We start from the raw sequence: 19,742 nt of genomic DNA on the forward strand, positions 1-19,742 counted from the left end.
AGATCGTCTCATGCTTTACAGCTTGTTCATGCATATTATTTCTTCAATCTCTTGGAGGTAATCGTTATTTCTTTATGTTAACTGATGACTACACACGTATGAGTTGGGTCTTCTTTATCAAGAAGAAGTCTGAAGCATTTAGCAAGTTTAAGGTGTTTAAGGTCAGGGTTGAAAAGGAATGTGGAAAGTATTTAAAAACTCTATGCACTGACCGGGGAGGTGAGTTTTGTTCACATGAGTTTAACTCTTTTTGTGAAGAAGAAGGCATTCATAGGGAACTCACGGCTTCTTACACCCCCGAGAAAAACGGGGTGGCAGAGAGGAAAAACAGAACTATGGTCGAAATGGCAAGATGCATGCTGAAAACAAAGATGTTAAAAAACAAATTTTGGGGGGAAGCCGTGTCCACTGCAGTTTATTTAATTAACCTATCTCCAACCAAAGTTGTTGATGACAAGACTGCGTTTGAAGCATGGTATGGTATAAAACCCTCGGTAAGTCATTTGCGTGTTTTTGGATGCATTGCTTATGGTTTAAAACTGTAACAACATAGAAACAAGCTTGATGCAAAATCCAACAAGTGTATCTTTGTTGGGTACTGCAATCATTATAAAGCCTATCGTTTGTATGATCCTCCAAAGAATACAATCATAACATGTCGTGATGTGGTATTTAGTGAAAGGGCATTTTGGGAAGATGAAACAGATGGTGATCAACCAAATGTTGCACACGATGAGAATGATAATGCCCCTCCAACTGAGGAACATCTCAATAATGATGTTCAGAACAGTGGAGGTGCTGAAGTGAATGAACCAGATGCAAGTGATTCAGAAGGTGAATCATCTCGTGTTTGCACCTTAGATGATCTCTACCAAAACACTTTAGAGATTAGAGATGACAATGTATCATGTTAGTTTGCCTTGTCCCTAGTAGAACCATGTTCATTCTCAGAAGCAGTGAAGCACACTGAATGGGTTCAAGCTATGAAAGATGAACTATAATCATTAAAAAGACACCACACTTTGGACCTTGACAAACCTACCAAATGATAAAAATGTCATAGGTTTGAAGTGGGTGTATCGCACCAAAGTTGGTTCAGATGGGAAAGTAAACAAGTACAAGGCTAGAATTGTGGCAAAAGGGTACACTCAAGAGTATGGAATAGACTTTGAAGAAACTTTTTCACCTGTGGCCCGCTTTGAAACACTCAGATTGGTTCTTTCATTGGCTGCCCACAATAGGTGGAAGTTACATCAGTTTGACGTAAAATCTGCGTTTTTCAATGGACCCTTGTTGGAAGAAGTCTATGTTTCTCAGCCTTCGGATTTTGAAGTTCAAGGTGAAGAAGAAAAAGTATACAAGCTGCATAAAGCCTTGTATGGCCTAAAACAGGCTCCACGATCTTGGTATGGTCGCATCGATGCTTATTTTCAAGCTCAAGGGTATGTGAGGTCAAAAAATGAGCCAACGGTTTATACAAAGAAAGATCAAGGTAACAATTTGATTATTATATGTTTGTATGTAGATGATATTATCTACACCAGTTCATCCCAAGAACTGATTAAAGCATTCAAGAAGAAGATGATAAGTGAGTTTGAAATGAATGACATTGGTGAGTTAAGGTACTTTCTTGGGTTGGAGGTAATCAAGAAGGGAAACGGGTTGTTTATTACTCAACAAAAATATGTTCATGATTTGCTTGACTGGTTTGGAATGGTTAAATGTAAGACGGCTTCTACACCAATGAACATGAATGACAAGTTTCAATTAAATGATGGAAGCAAGTTAGTTGATGAGAAACGATTCAGAAGCCTTGTTGGTGGTCTGATCTATTTGACTCACACAAGACCTGACATTGTGTTCTCTGTGAGTCTTATCTCAAGGTTCATGCACAAGCCCTCTTCAATTCATCTAGGAGCTGAAAAAAGAATTCTACGTTATGTTGCTGGTACAGTTAACTATGGTATGTGGTATGAGGCATCTCATGATGTTAAACTTGAGGGTTTTTCTGATAGTGACTGGGCAAGTTCACATGAAGATCGTAAGAGCATTTCAGCCAGCATGTTTACGTTGGGTTCAGGTGCAATTTCATGGAGTTCGAAAAAACAATATGTTGTGGCATTATCTACTTGTGAAGCAGAATGCAAGTTCTGCAACATGTCAGGCAACTTGGTTAAGGAAGCTGCTACTGGAGTTAGGTTATGATCAGAAAAGTGCAATTGTGATATGGTGTGATAACAAGTCAGCCACTTTCCTCACAAAGAATCCAGCCTTTCACAGCCGCAGCAAGCATATTGATATTCGTTTTCACCACATCAGAAATTTGGTGGAAGAGAAAGAAGTGGAGTTAAAATTTTGCAGAACTCATGAACAAGTTGCGGATATTCTTACTAAAGCCTTGGGTCAAGATCAGTTTTGCATTTTGAGAAACAAGTTGGGTGTGGTGGAACTCTGAATTAAGGGGGGATGTTAGTTTAATTCAAAGTTCAGATGTCATGGAGTTTTGCCAGCTGGAATCTGACATGGATTAAGAGTTTATTTGTTTTATGTTTACTTTGTTTATTTTAAAACGTGTTTATTTCTGTCGTGGGTTTAAAGTCCTAGTATTTTGTTATCATGCTTGTTTAGTGGGTAGTTAGTTGAAGTCGTGGTTTAGTAGAGTCGTGGGTTTTCTTATTTTATCTTATATTTAAGCAGCTTTTATTAACGAAAACGATTCATTCGAATCCCAAACAACTTGTGTTATCCTTTGATTACCCAACAGTAACAACAACCAGGGATACCCGGAAACAAACCATCTAACCAAAATGACATAACAACGTACAAACATTTCAATAATTAATGGAACACAAACCCACCATACACAAAGTTAGATAAAATTGTTATATTATAAATTAATAATTACTAATTAAGTAACCCCGCTTATTATTGTCACAAGTCGCAAGAGTTAAGACTATGCCACCGCACATGTTTAGAATTTCTGAGTCTAACCGGATGTAGCTTCTCGACATTGAACAAAACACACATTCATGATTTCTATAGTCAAAGGGTTGCTTTCACCATCCTGATTCTTCCCGAAGATAACTTTCTTTATTGATTCAGAAAAATAATTATACAACCTGTAGATCAATTATACAACAAATCATCATATTTTTGGCCCACACACTTATTACAAAACAAACATCATAATACATAAACAAAGAAATCGATCATGACATGACATATAGCTCTACTTGTTGGGTGTTTTGATGTACGCCAAATGAGTCGAGTTCCCAACTCTTGTTAATGTTTTCAAATCATAAGCTATCCAACACCTCGAGTCATCCGTGTGATAGAAGTATCCCATGCACTTGCAATCCTTCGTGCATTTGCTTTCACAATCGCTTTGTTTGGTCGCACCATCTCCCCTCGTGTACTTGATCATAAAATGGTCAACCCCTTGAAGCTTGTAGCAACCAAAGTCACTAACTTTGCAAGACGTCATTTTTTTCACATCACAATCTTTGCTCCAACCACTTAACCCATTTGGTGTCGGGCATGCCACAAACTGACTATCCTCGCATAACCCGAAGTTCCCACAACATACAAGTAATTGACACTCGCCTTCCATTGAATCTCTATCAAGAAACGTGTACACCAACTCCCATGCCACACCTTGCACATTGGGGTTATACGTGTAGAACCTAAGGTTTCCATCTATCCCTAACCGAAGATAAGATAATGTGTTGTATCTTGTAAACGCCATGTTTCGATTTGAAGATGACGTTGTGGTAAAATAATCGAACGTTAGGTATTACAGAAAACCCTCGTCGGTGTCTGGGACCGACGTAAGAGTTAAGTTGACTAAACTACCTTGGTCAACGGTGAACCACTTGCTAGACGTCCAATAGAGCATTGGTCGAGGCGAGTTAGGACTTTTGTAATACAAGGATAACCCTTTGGGCTCCATGACAAAACTATACGGTCCATCCACATTACTCGCCTCAGAAACCCGACTCATGAGCTTATTGGGACCACCCGCTCGAAGTGTTTGACCGACCAAGAAAGTATCAGTTGGGGAATCAAAGCTTTGCCATAAGTAATTGCCCTTACCGTCATGAAGAGCCATGTTACCAGTTGGAAGCAATTGAAAACCGACCACACACTTGTTGGCGGTATTCGTTTGCCAGACAACGCGTCCGTCAGCATCCGCTAGGACTAGGTTTCCGTCTGTACCGAATGTTAACGTAGCATTTTCACGAACCGGGTTCCCACGGTTAGCCTCCCAAACCCAAGACCGAACCAACCATATGTTGATTTTTCATATTTATTTTGGCTAAATGACCAACTGGTTCTTCAACTTTTAAAATTTTCAAAGTTAATACTGAAATTTTTCTGTATGTTACAAATTCTCTCCATTCGATCCGCTAAATAATAATAATAATAATAATAATAACAACAATAATAATAATAATAATACTTAAGCGACAACGTGTCATCTGGTAAATGTAAGAAACTAAACAACGACGCTTGGTTGGAATGAAGCCTGGTCCGAGATCACCGCCAATCATAAGGAATACACCCATAACTTAGGCAATGATTTCGGTCTAGACAACACACCAGCCAAACAATCTGCTGTATAAAATCAAGATGAAGTCAAGATAAAAGAAAGAAGATGAGAGTAGAGACGAAAAAGAGAATTAAATAAATAATAGAACTCGATGTCTATTTATACTCACAACATTAAATGTGGTAGATAACAGCTAGACATAACAAAAAATCACGTCCAATAGAATAAAGACACACGACGCAAAAGAAGAGAAATTCAATGCACCGACATGCAGAAACATTTATAAGCACACCTGGAATAATTAAATGATAGCACCATACGTGCGATGACATCACCACAGCTAATCGCCAAGCAAATAGTCATTAGCTGCCGTCATAACTAGCAGACAGAAATAACAACCAAAATCTTAAAAACACAAGTCCAAAATTCCATCCGCATGAAACAACCGCGGAAGAAACAATGGACTCGAGGGGACTTGTGGAGGTAAGGTACCAAATAGTCTAAAGAATGACACGTGGCAAAGCTAACCATCCACGGAAGCGAAGATCATCCGCGGAAGATATATAACTTCCAGGGAAGGCATACCTTATGTTTACCAACTCAAAGAGTTCAGCGGAAGAAACGTTGTGATTAAATGATAGGACGGCACGTGATAAAGAACATAAAGACCAATCACAGGTCGAGATTCCTATATTACCCACGAATCACGATGTAACAATCATAGAGGGCCATCGATGTACCCGTCTGCAACATACATCTCCGTTTGTCGGTTGTTCATCCAATCAGGAATCGCTATCATGCACAACCATAAGATTAGAAGGTTCCATTGAGTGGGCAGCTAGCCCAATCCTTCTCATTCTCTTCGGCTATAAATACTCAAGAGGATCAACTTTAAAAAGGATCGGTAACCTAGTTCTCTCTAAGAGAATACTCATCACTTACCATACTGATTTTAACGTTGATTGATGGTTACAAGAAAACCTCATATTCCCCTTCTCGTAACGAGCTCATGATATTCTGTTTTATAGGTGAAGTTGTCCTAACCCAGAAAAATCGAGTTATAATCCATCCTCGGTTGATATATTAGGCTAAACCCAATCGTAGTTTAGTGTTTCTTCTACTAAAAAATTTTAAATTATGTAAATTTACGTGAATCTTATACTTTTTCTAAAATTACACTTTCCCAAATTTTATTCCACCTAACATCCAGAAAAAACTTTCAAGTTTAAACTCTTATATTGTTTGAGAAAAAATCACTAATCTAATTGAACTAATTAAATTAATCTAATACTTATATATATTAGAAATTACTAATTAAGTAACTCCACCTATTATTGTCACAAGTCACAACAGTTAAGATTATGCCACCTCACATGTTTAGCATTTCTGAGTCTGACCGGATGTAGCTTCTCGACAATGAACAAAACACACATTCAATTCTCTAGTCAACACAATAATTCTACAGTCAATGGGGTTGCTTTCACAATATGATTCTTCCGAAGATAACTTTGTTTTATTAACTTAAAAATAATATAATTATACAATCCTTAGGTCAATTATAGGACAGATCATCATATCTTTGACCCACACATTTATTTCAAAACAAAGAGCTTACAACAAAGAAATCGACAACTTAGCATGACATAACGCATTACTTGTTGGGTGTTTTGATGTACGCCAAATGAGTCGAGTTCTCAAATCTTGTTAATGTTTTCAAATCATAAGCTATCCAACACCTCGAGCCATCACTGTGATAGAAGTATCCCATGCACTTGCAATCCTTCGTGCATTTTCTTTCACAATCGCTTTGTTTGGTCGCACCATTTCCCCTCGTGTACTTGATCATAAAATGGTCAACCCCTTGAAGCTTGTAGTACCCAAAGTCACTAACTTTGCAAGACGTCACTTTTTTCACATCACAATCTTTGCTCCAACCACTTAACCCATTTGGTGTCGGGCACGCCACACACTGACTATCCTCACATAATCCGAAGCTCCCACATCGTCCTGGTAATTGACACTCGCCTTCCATCGAATCCCTATCAAGAAACGTATACACCAACTCCCATGCCACACCTTGCACATTAGGGTTATACGTGTAGAATCTAAGGTTTCCGTCTATCCCTAACCGAAGATAAGATAATGTGTTGTTGTATCTTGTAAAAGCCATGTTGCGGTTTGAAGATGACTTTGTGGAGAAATAATCAAAAGTTAGGTAATACAGAAAACCCTCGTCAGTGTCTGGCACTGACGTAAGAGTTAAGTTGACCAAGCTACCTTGGTCAACGGTGAACCACTCGCTAGACGTCCAGTAAAGCATTGGTCGTGAGTTGGGACTTTTGTAATACAAGGATAACCCTTTTGGCTCCATGACCAAACTATACGGTCCATCTACATTACTCGACTCTGAAAGCCGACTCACGAGCTTATTCGGACCACCCGCTCGGAGTGTTTGACTGACCAAGAAAGTATCAGTTGGGGAATCAAAGCTTTGCCATAAGTAATTACCCTTACCGTCATGAAGAACCATGTTACCGGTTGGAAGCAATTGAAAACCGACCACACCCTTGTTGGCGGTATTCGTTTGCCAGACAACGCGTCCGTCAGCATCCGCTAGGATCAGGTTTCCGTCTGTACCGAATGTTAACGTAGCGTTTTCACGAACCGGGTTCCCACGGTTAGCTTCCCAAACCCAACGCATGAGGGATTCGGATCGAACCGTTCCCATGCGTAGAGCTAGAGTAAATGCATTAGCAGTTGTGTTGTAAAAGCAAAGCTGGAATGGGTTGCTAAAAGGGGGAAGGGCACGGTAATTTGCATCGTATTCGACGACGTAGTCCCCAAAATCGCCTTCGTTAACGTAAGTGAATGTTTGTGAAGCAGGCACAACTGCTGAAATGAATGAAAATAATAGTTGAAAAGAGAAGAATAATAATATGAGAGTTGAAGTAGAAGCCATTATTGTTGGTGTGTTTTGTAAGCATGAAAGATGTTGTATTTATAGATGGGATTTGGGATCATGTAGCCGCCTCACTCGGTAAGTTGATTTGAATATATATTGTTGTGGGACTATGCATGGCTGCGGAGTCAAGGATAATATATAAATAAATATATAGAAAATGAATTAAAAGGGGGTTTACAGGCTTAAAGGGAATAATAAAGCACCTTTAATATTGCAACTTGATAATAGATGTAGTAATGGCTTGTTGGTGGGAAGAATATGCCGATCTGATTTCTCATTTTTTTATATAAAAAAATGATGTACTTTAATTTTTAAAGCATTTGTAAAATGTGGTTAGTGTAATACAAAGTTTGCTTATTTTTTCGTCTTATATAGTTAAAGATGCTAGCAGTGTTTGTACTCTATATATGCATATGATCTGGTATTATATACGTTGTAATCGATCAATTACATCTGCTTTATTATTTTAAATCTTTACAACAAGGCACTAATTACATTCATCTTTTAAAAAAGGTCATTTGAGATGCTTTTGGTCTTATAATACTGAGAAAATCCACGTTAAAGGATAGATTTAAGTGACTTTGGTGTTATTTAATATTCAATATTTAAATGTGCACGATTTAACATAGGGCCACTTTATATTTTGTCATAAATGCTTCAAAATATGAAATGTTATTCTTGTTATATTTCCGGCTTTTATTTAAAAATATTTTGCTTATATGTTTATGTGTGTATTGCACGTATGGGTCTATTGTGATGGTTAATGCGATTTAGGAAAACTATGTTTTATTTCTCTTGGTCCGTTCATATTTGTTCCAAGAGTTCATGAGACTATTGATCATATCTTTTTGGAGGTCGTTTATCTGTATGTCTTCGTGGTTATGATCATATTGATCAATTTGGTATTGTGATAGTCCTAGTTCTTGATAAAAAAAATGTCTTAATAGCAATGTCCTTTTTTTATTATTTCAGTCATTCTTTTTTCTTTCTTGTGAAAGACGAGTCTACATGCATAACCGGCCCTAGTGAACAAAGCCTCTACTCTCTTCGCCTTCCTCATTTTCAGTCCCTTCAAAATATAGCCATCTCTACGACATAGACTTCGTCAACTATTTGGCACAGAAGGCTTGCTCATCCGCCTCAACGTCTTTTTAATTTCATGCTTTCTAGTTCATCTCTTCCAACTAGTACAAACTTATCATCTTTCTCTTGTACTTCCTATCATGTAGGAAATCATCCAAATTATCTTTACAAGTTTTTAGTTTTCTTAGTTCTAACTTTCTTGATTTACTCTCTTTTGTGATGTTTGGGACCTTACGCTTGTGTTATCTTCCGATGCCCATTGTTATTTTCTGTGATGTATTGATTATTTTTTTCATTATATATGTATCTTCAATAAATAAATTTGATATTTATACCACCAAGGCACCAAAAGTTTTGTCACAATGGTTACACGTCAAGAACATCTTCCCAAATTTAATCTTTTGGTTGGTGAATTTCGTCATGTTAAACCGTTCACCATATTTATCATGTCCACATACAAGTGAACAAAACGGATTTGTGAAAGCCTTCATTGTCATGTTGTGGAAACTAGTCTTAAACGCATAGCTCAGTCTTTGGTGCCTCAACGGTTTTAGCATTTTGCCTTTGACACAACTCTCTCTTGTAAATCGTATTCCTTCAAGATCTTCTTCCTGTATTCCACCTTTTGAACACCTATTCGAATACCTTCCAGACTTGTCTTTCCTTCGAGTCTTCGATTACCAATGTTTTCCCCATCATAAACCTTATAATAGTTGCAAGATAAACTTTCATTGCACACCATGCATTTTCCACGAGTACAGTCCCTCACATCATAGTTATCGATGCTTTGATCCTAAAACATATTGTATTCATATTGCCCGACATGTCTAATTCATTGTGGATACCTTTCCATTTGCATTTACTAACCATCCTTCCATTCCAACTCCATAATCTCAAGCATACACTCCTTTCCAATTTCACAATGCCTTTTGTTGACTCTCCACCATCTTATCCCACATCCACTACATCACAATCCAACATATCACCACCATAGTTAAGCACCTCGTTATTGTTGACTTCTTCCTATTGGTCCCAAACATATACGGTTGCTGTTGACTTCAAGAGAGCCATACTTGTTGTTTATGTTCCTGTTATTCCCTCCCTTTTTCTTCCCATTATTGTTAGCAACTTGGTGAGTGTAAAAGGCGATGAAGGAGTATGAAAAAGGCTCAAGAATTGGTTGTTAATGACCTAACCGAGACATGTGAAGAAGTAGCATGTTTTTGGCTTCTAATTAAGAATGAAGGGAAAGAGGTTTTGTTGGTGATCAGAGTGACAATACCACCATATGAGGGTGGTAATTTTAATAGTCTAACGTGCGTGTTAGATACGATTTCTTTTGTGAAACTGGCAGTTTTAAACCGTTTCGAAAGAAACAAATTATTTTATAGAATGAACGATAAAATAAAACCTTGGTGTTGTTATGAACATAAGTTTTGTTAAAATTTAAAACACGCATGTAGTTAACAACTTCTTGTTGTTTTGGATAAATTTTGATTGTTTAAGTATATAGTTTCAAGATGAAACGGGGATCTTATCTGTTGCGATATATTTAAGGTTTATGCTTTGTATTTATGGTTTACGGTTTTGTTATGTGGGCTTAAAATGTGCTTGTATGTGGCTTGTATAACCTATATCAACGTTTTGTTTATCATTAGTTAGGTTAGACATCACAAGTAATATCATTGAAATCGGTTTGGTTTAAGGGACTTAAGTACCCAACTAATATACGTGTGCTTTGAGGTCATACTACCGTGTTCATCGTCTTTATTTCATCTTGTTCTTGAATCGCCATGTAGTTAGTTTTCCCTAACTACATGTATACTTGATATCATATTGATAGATCCGTACTTGGGACTTGCTATCCTTATAAGTGCATAAAGAACTATTGAGGAGTACCTCAAGTCATGGCATAAAAGGATATCATTGTGATGATTTTGATCGGACAATGAGGTGTTGAATATAATAACACTTTGAGATTTGTTATCTAGACATCATCTTTTATCTGTTTGAATTACTTTGAAAAGTGTTTTACACGTTATTTTGTAAAGTTCGGTTGTATTGTTATTTGTGTTCAATATCTTCGGATAACACAACAATTATACAATGACATAAATCAATAGTTTAAAATAAATTAGATAATTTTAATCGGATATTGCAAGAAGAATTTTCACAAGAAATAACTTGTGAGTTATTGCATTGACTAAAGTCTAATATGAGACATTAAATGTATAACCACATTATGAGAGGGTCATGGAAGAACGTGGTTAGTGTATTAAGATGAAATACACAAGAATATTATATTTAAATCCTTGAAAATCGCTAAGTGTGAATTATAACATACATATGAACTGTTATATGTTAATGAGAAATTTATCTTCTTGGAAATTAACTAAGTGTGAATTATAACATATAAACTAATATCTGTTATTAAACTTCTTAGAAGTTGATGTTTGGGTGAAATAACATGCTTTAAGTGTTCAATGTTGTGCGTTTTAAGTGTTTATATCTATCGAGCACGATTACTTTGATTGGTTTTTATGATTATAGGTGATTGGAGCTTAAAGGAACTAATATGGAGCATTAAAGACACTAATTGGAGGTTGTTACTTGCATGCTTTGAAGTCCAGAGGAGTTTAGAAATGATTCGCGCGTTTAAAGTAAAACGGGCATATCCGGGACTAGAAAATGAGTTACGGGGCCAATAGTATATGAATTTTGGGTTTATTGACGAGACGAATATGAAAAGGTGGAATAAACTGCCGTAAAGCAAAGACCTTAGGCCGTAGCCTACGGAACCACCGTAAGCTACGGTTCCCAGGCCATAGCTTACGGCTTGGGGGGACAACAAAGCCGTTTTTTATTAGTTTTCTTCCATATTTAAGTCGGGTTAAACGCTAGAACGGCTATCCTTCATACCACAGCCGTCTTGGACGATTTTGGAGACATTCTTCATCATTTTAACAACTCTGGATCATTAATTCATCCATGGTTTCATCCTTCCGACCCATAATCAAGCTAATCATGATGCAAAGGCAAGGCCAAATCACTAGTGACCACTTTAGATGTAACATTCGTTACTTTTCAACCCCAAAAACCCAACCCATTTTAAATTTTCGGTTTTGTTTCTATTTAAATTTATATATTTTTATAATATTATTAATTAATCTCAATTTTCGTTAATGTATTTTATGTGATCATTTGTATGCAACTATATATTTCACCACCCTTGTAGTATTACATACTCATTTAAAACATTCATAATCAAAATCAAATATTTATGTACATGTCTCATTCAATTTACTAGAATTATTATTTAACTACAACTACTACTTTTATTATTTATAATTATTATTATTAATTTTATTATTATCATCATCTTTTCATATGTTACTTAACTAATAAAAACTAATTAATATTTTAATTCAATAAAATTTATTAAAATAGTTAAACCTTTTGAATACCATATTAAACAATTTTTAATTTGTGTTTTAATTATATTAAATATGATTAATTTTCATAATTTCCTTAAGACATAACAACTCTATATTTTCAATATAAAAGGAGGACAAATCCTCCATTATTTTCACACCTCAATCCATTCTTTTCTTAAGTTTAAGAGCACTAACAAGTAAGTTGTTACCATATCAAGCATTTGATAGCTTTCGTTTTGATTTTATTTCGAATGTTCATACTTGTTCATAAGTTGTTCTTCATGATCATGTTACTTTTATCATATAAATATTATATCTTGGTTTTAAGAATCCTTATGATCATGGATATCCAAGATGAACACTTTGATTTTTCTAAATCTTGAATCAAGCCTAGTTATTTTGCAAGAACAAACATGAATATATGTTTATCTAAATCTTATGATTCGTTGATCATCATAACTTATAAACTTTCTTTTAAATAAGATTATTTATAAAAATTTCTTTTATTTAAAATATTTTACAATAGATATAACATACTTCATATCTTTGAATTAATAATTGAATAAATTAATTATTGTTTATTTTATTTCAACATAACTACTATTTATAATTTTCTTTAAGAGAATTCATCCAAAACATTTAAGTTAATTAATTAATTATGTTACTTGGAAACAAGTGTTTAATCATAAATTGTTATTAATATTATTATTTAATCTTATATTAATAAGTTATAATTATTTGTCTACAAATCATTCTTCAACTAATAAACATCAAATGATTTATATAACTTTATTCATTTTTGTTAAACTCATTAAAAATCCCCAAGTCCCCATTTACCATAAGTTAATTAACTTTATAATTCCGGTAGCTAGTCCTTGATTTTTGTATCTTCGTTATTATTTATAATTTCATGAGATTTAATTGCTTCGTTTGTTAACTCGCTTTCGGTTATTATTTCAAGTTGTCTCCAATATCAAAGGTGAGTTTCTCACACCCCCTTTTTACCTTTTTTTAACTATTTTGGGGGTAGCATATATACCCTATCAACAATTCAATTTCGTTTATTCACTATTTACAAACTATAATTCGCTACATGGACTTGTGTGTTTAATTGTTACTTGCTACAAATTACTTGCTCATGGATTACTTCAAGATAGTATGATCATACGCCCCCCCCCCCCCCCTTGTGCTCAATACATTTGTTGTTATGAGTGGAAAATGGCCTCATTATCCGAGTACGTTGGTGCACAATCCCAATTGGAAAGGACCTTACTTGCGCTTATCTGAGTACGCTGGTGCACAATCCCAGCTGGAAAGGACATTACTTGCTCATTTACACTTGTTCATGGAATTGTATAATTTTTATGTACGTATATCAAAACTTGTGTGAACTCACTAACTATTCAATTAGTTGACTTTATTTTATATATATGCTACAATTACTTTCATTAGAGGATGAAATGAAGAGGATATTAGAACTTAGGTTATCTAGATAATAAACAAGAAGATGTTTGTTTTGTTACTTTTCCCTTGTGTCTGTTCATTTGAAATAACTTGTGTACTTGACGCTTTGGAATGAATTAATGATAATATTGCCACTTAATAGTGTCACATGTGTTTTGATCAATCTGTACGTCACGCTCAGACGTTTCCGCTTTAGCCAGGGTGTTACATTAGGTATAGGATTTGCATATGAACCGATTAGTTTTACGAACATTACATGTATTGGGATTTTTTTTTATTAATCTTTTGGTTGATTGAATCTATAAGTTTTTGGAAGCGATTAAATAGTTGTTTTTATGGGACATTCGTTTATCATCAATTATTTGGTTTGTGTTAATCAATATTTAGGATTAATTCTTATCGTCATTGAACCGTTTTCCATTAATTATTGATAGATGCTAAGTTTTATATTAATGAACTATAATTAGGTAGACCGTGTTAAGTTGTGTTAATTCTTCGGATTAGTCTAGTAATTATATATATATATTCTAATAAAGGAATCATATCTATACGATTTCCCAATTTATATAGTGTCAGTCAGTTTGTTGCATATCCCGAACCTGAAGTGTAATCACTGTTTTCTTAAATTGTTTTACAACCAGATTAATTTCCAACCCGCTTGACATCGTCTGTCCGCCTAGCATAATTATTATTAAACAATAAACTTGAATGTCACTTTCCGCTGACTCCATGTGGATTCGACACCTTACCTGTCTTTGCTAATAATGATAGTTTATAAATGTTTTTGATTGACCTTTCGACATCGGTCAGAAGTTCAGTAAGTATCAATTATAATATATGTAGATGAGATATTTATATCCTTTAAAATCCATGAAAGATTATATCTTTGGAAATTCACCGAGTGTGAATCATAATTACGTTTCTCATATATAAAGAAATATTGTTACTATTGTAAATGAATTTAAACAAATTAATCTTAAGAGATTCATTAAAATATACTTACAATATTGATGGATTTGTAGATGTTTCTGTCACCATCCATGTTGTATAACCATGTGAGAGTGCTGTCTTTCATATTGGGAAATTATCTCAATAAATGGTTTTAAGAAGCAAATGTGAATTCCAAGAGTTTGAGTGTCAATCTGAATGACTTTATTTCAACATTATTGTGATTGTAGACGAGTAGTGTTCATCTTGTAGGTGATGAATGTATTCACCAGAATTAGTTGGATAAATACTTGTGTTTAATGCTCATATAAGTCAATGGTGAAGTCTTGAATATCAAAGGAAAATTAGTTATTTTCTTTAAATGAATGATGAAGTTATATATGTTCTACATGCACTAACTTGCAAGACTTTCCAAAAGACTAACATTTTGGGATTGTGAACAAGTCTCATTACTTTGTCTAAGCTAAGGGGTGAATGTTTCAAAATGATATTATAATAATTTTATGGTTGTGAAGAACCAAAATGATGCATCTTCTAATCACATGTTAAAGTAATGTTGTCTAAAGCATGCTAGACTAGTACTTGTTAATTATGGTGCTTTGCGAAGACTAATTAACGTGAAGCATTCAAAAGATACACAAAACATGAATGAATTTTCTAAATTTGAAGTGAGTTTTCATTCAATATAAGGAAATAATGCAACTTATGAGGATCTTAAGAAGACCTCTACTTTCTAGGTTTGCCTTAAAGGGTGGTTAAGAATCCTTCTATGTTGGTGATGTTTGATAACAAACTTATAAGAAGTGTTACTTTATTAGTAAGCACTGATGGACTCATTAATACAAAGACGTGGTAAATCATGAGTGTCGAGTTGTCTTCAGAAGTAAAGTTAAACAAACTATATCAAAGTGCAAGAAATGCGCGGGGGGGGGGGGGGGATTTAAGAAACTACTCTTTACATTCAAAAGTTGGATGACGTTATCCAATAACACTTAAATGTGCAGGTGTCTTGCATTTGAACATGGAAGGTTTAGCAATGAGGATTATTGTAATCCAATCTATCATTGCAAAAACACAACTATGTAGAGGACAAAAAGGTCATAGTGCATAATGGAGATGTGTTTGCCTAAAAGATAAGCGTATCTTACAAAGACAAATATTATAACCATATTCGGGTGGCCACTAAGGTTATAGCCTTAGAAAGTTGACAATAGGCAAAGTTAACTTATAAGTTAAAACTACATCATGATAACTGATCTCAACTATGCAAGTTACATGTAGTGACTAAACAAAGTCAAAGATAATGTTACGGATCCAACAACCTGAGGATTTAGTAGAGATCAAGTTGTGGAATGAGACTAAAGCCTATGAAGAAGGGTATATTGATATGATCTAAAATATACATATTATTATGTAAATATATATTTCCTACACTTTGAATACATTTGAGCCAAGTTTTTATTGAATATTATTCTATTTGGCTCATATTTAGATTTTAAAGGTTTCGAGAAAGAACGAGCTAAAATAGAGTACTTTTGCTAAACTTGAGAGCGAAGAGTAAAACTTAAAACATATTTGATATATTTATTATTAAACTACATAATTTACTAAACCATACTTAATGGCTTTTTTTTAATAATAATAATAATAAAAGTAATAATAGAAAAGTTATCGTGACTTCATATATGAATATGTATACTAATTCTTTTATTATGTACTTAAAGTTTCAAGGAAGAAGCAATGGTCAGCACGTTTCAAGATATTTAATTTGAGGAGAGCTATAGTGCAAATAGTTAGACAAGAATACTAGTGGGTCACCATAGAACAAATTAATACATATAAACATGAGTTATGAAGGATGGCCCAAGTACTTACTAACCTAGAGACGTAAAAGGAATAATATATAAAGAGGGTTTTGGTTATAGAGAGAGAAGGGCGGACTTGAGGGGGCTGCCCCTGTTGGTGCGATCAATCAAAAAAAAGAAGAAAACTGGAAGCAAGCACCTAGGTCAAAAGTCACGGCCAAGAATTATTTAAGCAGCCAAGCACGTCAATAAAAGTCAACGGCAAGAATCAAAAGAAAGGATTTTAATTTAAGCTAGCAGGCTGCTCAATTAATTTAACCAGTCTAGTAGCTCAATTAATTTTATTTCTTTTTGATGAACCGTATTATATATTATATCTTTGTTTCATCAATTATTATGATTGGTTAAACTATTAGACTGCCTGGGTTTGGATGAATACTTGTTAGACTTGTTTTATTTTTGGTTTTGGATTATTTATTGATTGTTTCATGTTTTGGTAAAGTTTTTATTTCATTTGGTTTTGATGCATATGCGTATTTGGTATTAATTTATTATCAGTTTTTGTTCTATATGCGTCTTTGTGAATGTCTTTCATGTATGGATGCATATTAGGTTGCTTACTGTGTGTTTGTAACTAGTTTATGGTTTATAGTTAACGTATTCCATAGGAACGGTAATTGAGAATTTAGAGATTTCTTGTATTCTGCCACTTGAGAGAAGAGGTAATTAAGTGTCGTCTGTTTTGGTCTTTTGCGGGTTTGGGTAGTGATTGCATGGGAGTGAGTTACCCTAGATTCCTTTAGATTCCTACGGATCCAAATTATAACCGAATTCAATAAAAATACCTCTTTAGGCCTTAGGGTGTTTTGTGATTAGAGAGACCGGGAGGTGATTTAATCTTTAGGTACCTTAGCATAGTTAGGTAAGGTGAGACCGGGAGGTGATCCGAACCATTAAACCCGTTGAACTTTACATGATATTTAGGGTTCTTAGGTATTGTTGGTGATACCGGGAGGTGATCTATCATACTTTAGTTATTCCTTAAGTTTCATATTTTTTAGAATACAGTACCAATCATAAATCCAATTCTGAAAGTTTACGTGTTTACTAGTAGAATTCCTTACCTAGGTAGTTGTTTCCCCTATTTGAGTAATAGTGTTATTTGTTTGTGTCTAATTTTAGTGTCAGTTTTAGAGTAAGTATTATTTAGTTTTATTTCATAATTAAAAAAACACAAAAATCAATTAAATCTATTTATTTAAGTTATTAGTCAAAGTCTAGTTTATGTGTCGCTAGTGTCATGTGGGTTCGACATCCGGACTTCGTTAGGCTTTATTACAGTTGATAGGTACACTTGCCTGTCTAGTGGTCTAGCATTAGGATAGTCTAGATTTATAAATTTAAAACTATAGTGTCTAGGTTAGGTTAAGTTTTTAATAGACCATTTCGCACATCATATATAAAGGTGACGTGAGGTCGAAGTCCACTCAAATATAATCCCAAAAATACTAAATAGCTAATGGTAAATGGGTATCGAACACATGGAGTTTGTAGAAATGCGTTTAGTAAGTAGTTTGTAAATTAATAAAATAAAAATAAAAATGCAGAAAAGTAATCTAAAAGTTTTGTTTGTTTCATTGGTAGCACTGAAATTTAATTGCAAACAACTAAGAAATTTGTAAATGATTAAGAGAAAGAGTATTCCTCCCGGGATTCAAGTTTTATATGAACAACCAAGGTTAATTTTCAACAAGAAAGAACCACATAGACATGATTCATGTATGTTCAATTGTTTGTGATAAAAGGGCACTAAGTACTCGGATTACTAAAACACGTTGTTGTCATCCGATGATCAATTAACTTAGCCAACCCTAATCCCTCCCACTGTATCTCGATTTCCAACAACACCAAGAACGTATGGTTAAGAATAAAGATCAAACAATATTAACAAACTACAAACAATCTCACAAATACCATAATAATACTAAGCACGAATGATTAGATTACTATTGAAATAAAGAACATTAACATAGTCGTTCACAATAAAACCATATATCTAGGAAGAACATACAGAAAACTAGCCACTCATCGTTTGGATGATCATATAAACATCAAACCTGAAATCCATAGATGGAAGAGCCTCAATCCTCCCTTAGAAATCACCACAAATATTGTTCTTAACTCTAAACATCGACTCCAAGAAGTTTTGGTTCAGAACGATGAAAAAGATAATGAAAGTTCTCCAAACGTTGTTTATAAAGCCAAAAAATGAAATCAGCGTCCAGCCTCCACCATAAGCTACGATGGCTACCGTAGCTTACGGTTGCCATCAAACAGTTACGCCAGCTTCCCACTGTGCTACGGTGGGTGATTTTGAGTAAAGTCTACCGTAGCTTACGATGGCCACCGTAAGCTACGGTAGTGCCCAACTTTTTGCTTTTGCTTTTTGTATTATTTACTCCTTTCTTCCACTTGAATCTTTCGACTTTGTAGCCATGCTTTCTTCCTAGCATCCTTTATGCTCCTTGTACCTATCATGACAAAATACACCGTAGTCATCCAATTCCTTAAAATTAAACAATTAATCATATGAAGATTATTATGTTTATGACAATTAAGGGTCACCATACGGTCCACCCGTCAAAAGGAAACCTAACATAGTTTACTAGAGATCCCAAGATCTAACTTAAATAGGACAACCTAATTATATATCAAAGGGTGGTTAATGTGGGGGCGTAGCTTATGTATAAGTTGACACATAAGCTAATATATATTCTCCTAAATTATAAAGGGAGCCTAATTACTTTCTAGTACATTCCTATAACAATAGTGACATGTTGTAAGGCTAAGCATAATATATGGTTAGTGATTTATGTAAATAATTATAACCTTAATGCTTTTAATGATTTAAGTACAACCACCTATGTGAAAACGAAGTGGGGTCGCTTCGTATGAAATTGTGGGGTGCGCAATTCCTAGAGCTTTCATGGAACCAAGATAGTGTTCAAGGACCATAACGGACACGATAATAAGGGGATGTGTCCAGCTAGGGAGAGTATTGTGTGAAGTGTATTATCGTCTACATAAATGGGGTTTGTTCAAGGACATCACATCTACTAACCGTTATGAGACAAAGTATGCTTCACAAAGAGAGGTTCAAAGCTAACACTTATCTATCATGCAATACTCAACTGTCAAGATTCTATTGAACATATTTATTATGTTATTTCAATGTTTATTTTTATTGTTAATTATGGTATTTGTAGTACATATTTCTCATGTTAATAACGAGAGTCCATTATTATTTGTATATAAAAAGTATCTCGTATTCCTACATTTTTAAACAAAAACACACTTTCTTATTTTTACACCACCTAACTATCCACGATAAGGTTTAAACCCTTTATCACTTGATTGATTGATTGAGAAGAATTCATCAAATATGATTGAACTAAATTTCTTGTTATTGTCACAACAGTTGAGATTATACGTTTCCG

The 19,742-nt window shown here is 34.5% G+C and overlaps 2 pseudogenes; both read right to left on the minus strand.

The window, feature by feature from the left end:
* Window positions 1-3,158: 3,158 nt before the first annotated feature.
* Window positions 3,159-4,291, minus strand: LOC143532420 (EP1-like glycoprotein 4 pseudogene; annotated as a pseudogene).
* Window positions 4,292-6,200: 1,909 nt separating this feature from the next.
* Window positions 6,201-7,794, minus strand: LOC143532431 (epidermis-specific secreted glycoprotein EP1 pseudogene; annotated as a pseudogene).
* Between the last annotated feature and the right edge of the window lie 11,948 nt (window positions 7,795-19,742).

The sequence above is a fragment of the Bidens hawaiensis genome, unplaced genomic scaffold, assembly GCF_021521415.1.
Source record: "Bidens hawaiensis isolate Kalapana, Puna unplaced genomic scaffold, B.hawaiensis_p1.1 tig00009445_1, whole genome shotgun sequence".
Lineage (NCBI taxonomy): Eukaryota > Viridiplantae > Streptophyta > Magnoliopsida > Asterales > Asteraceae > Bidens > Bidens hawaiensis.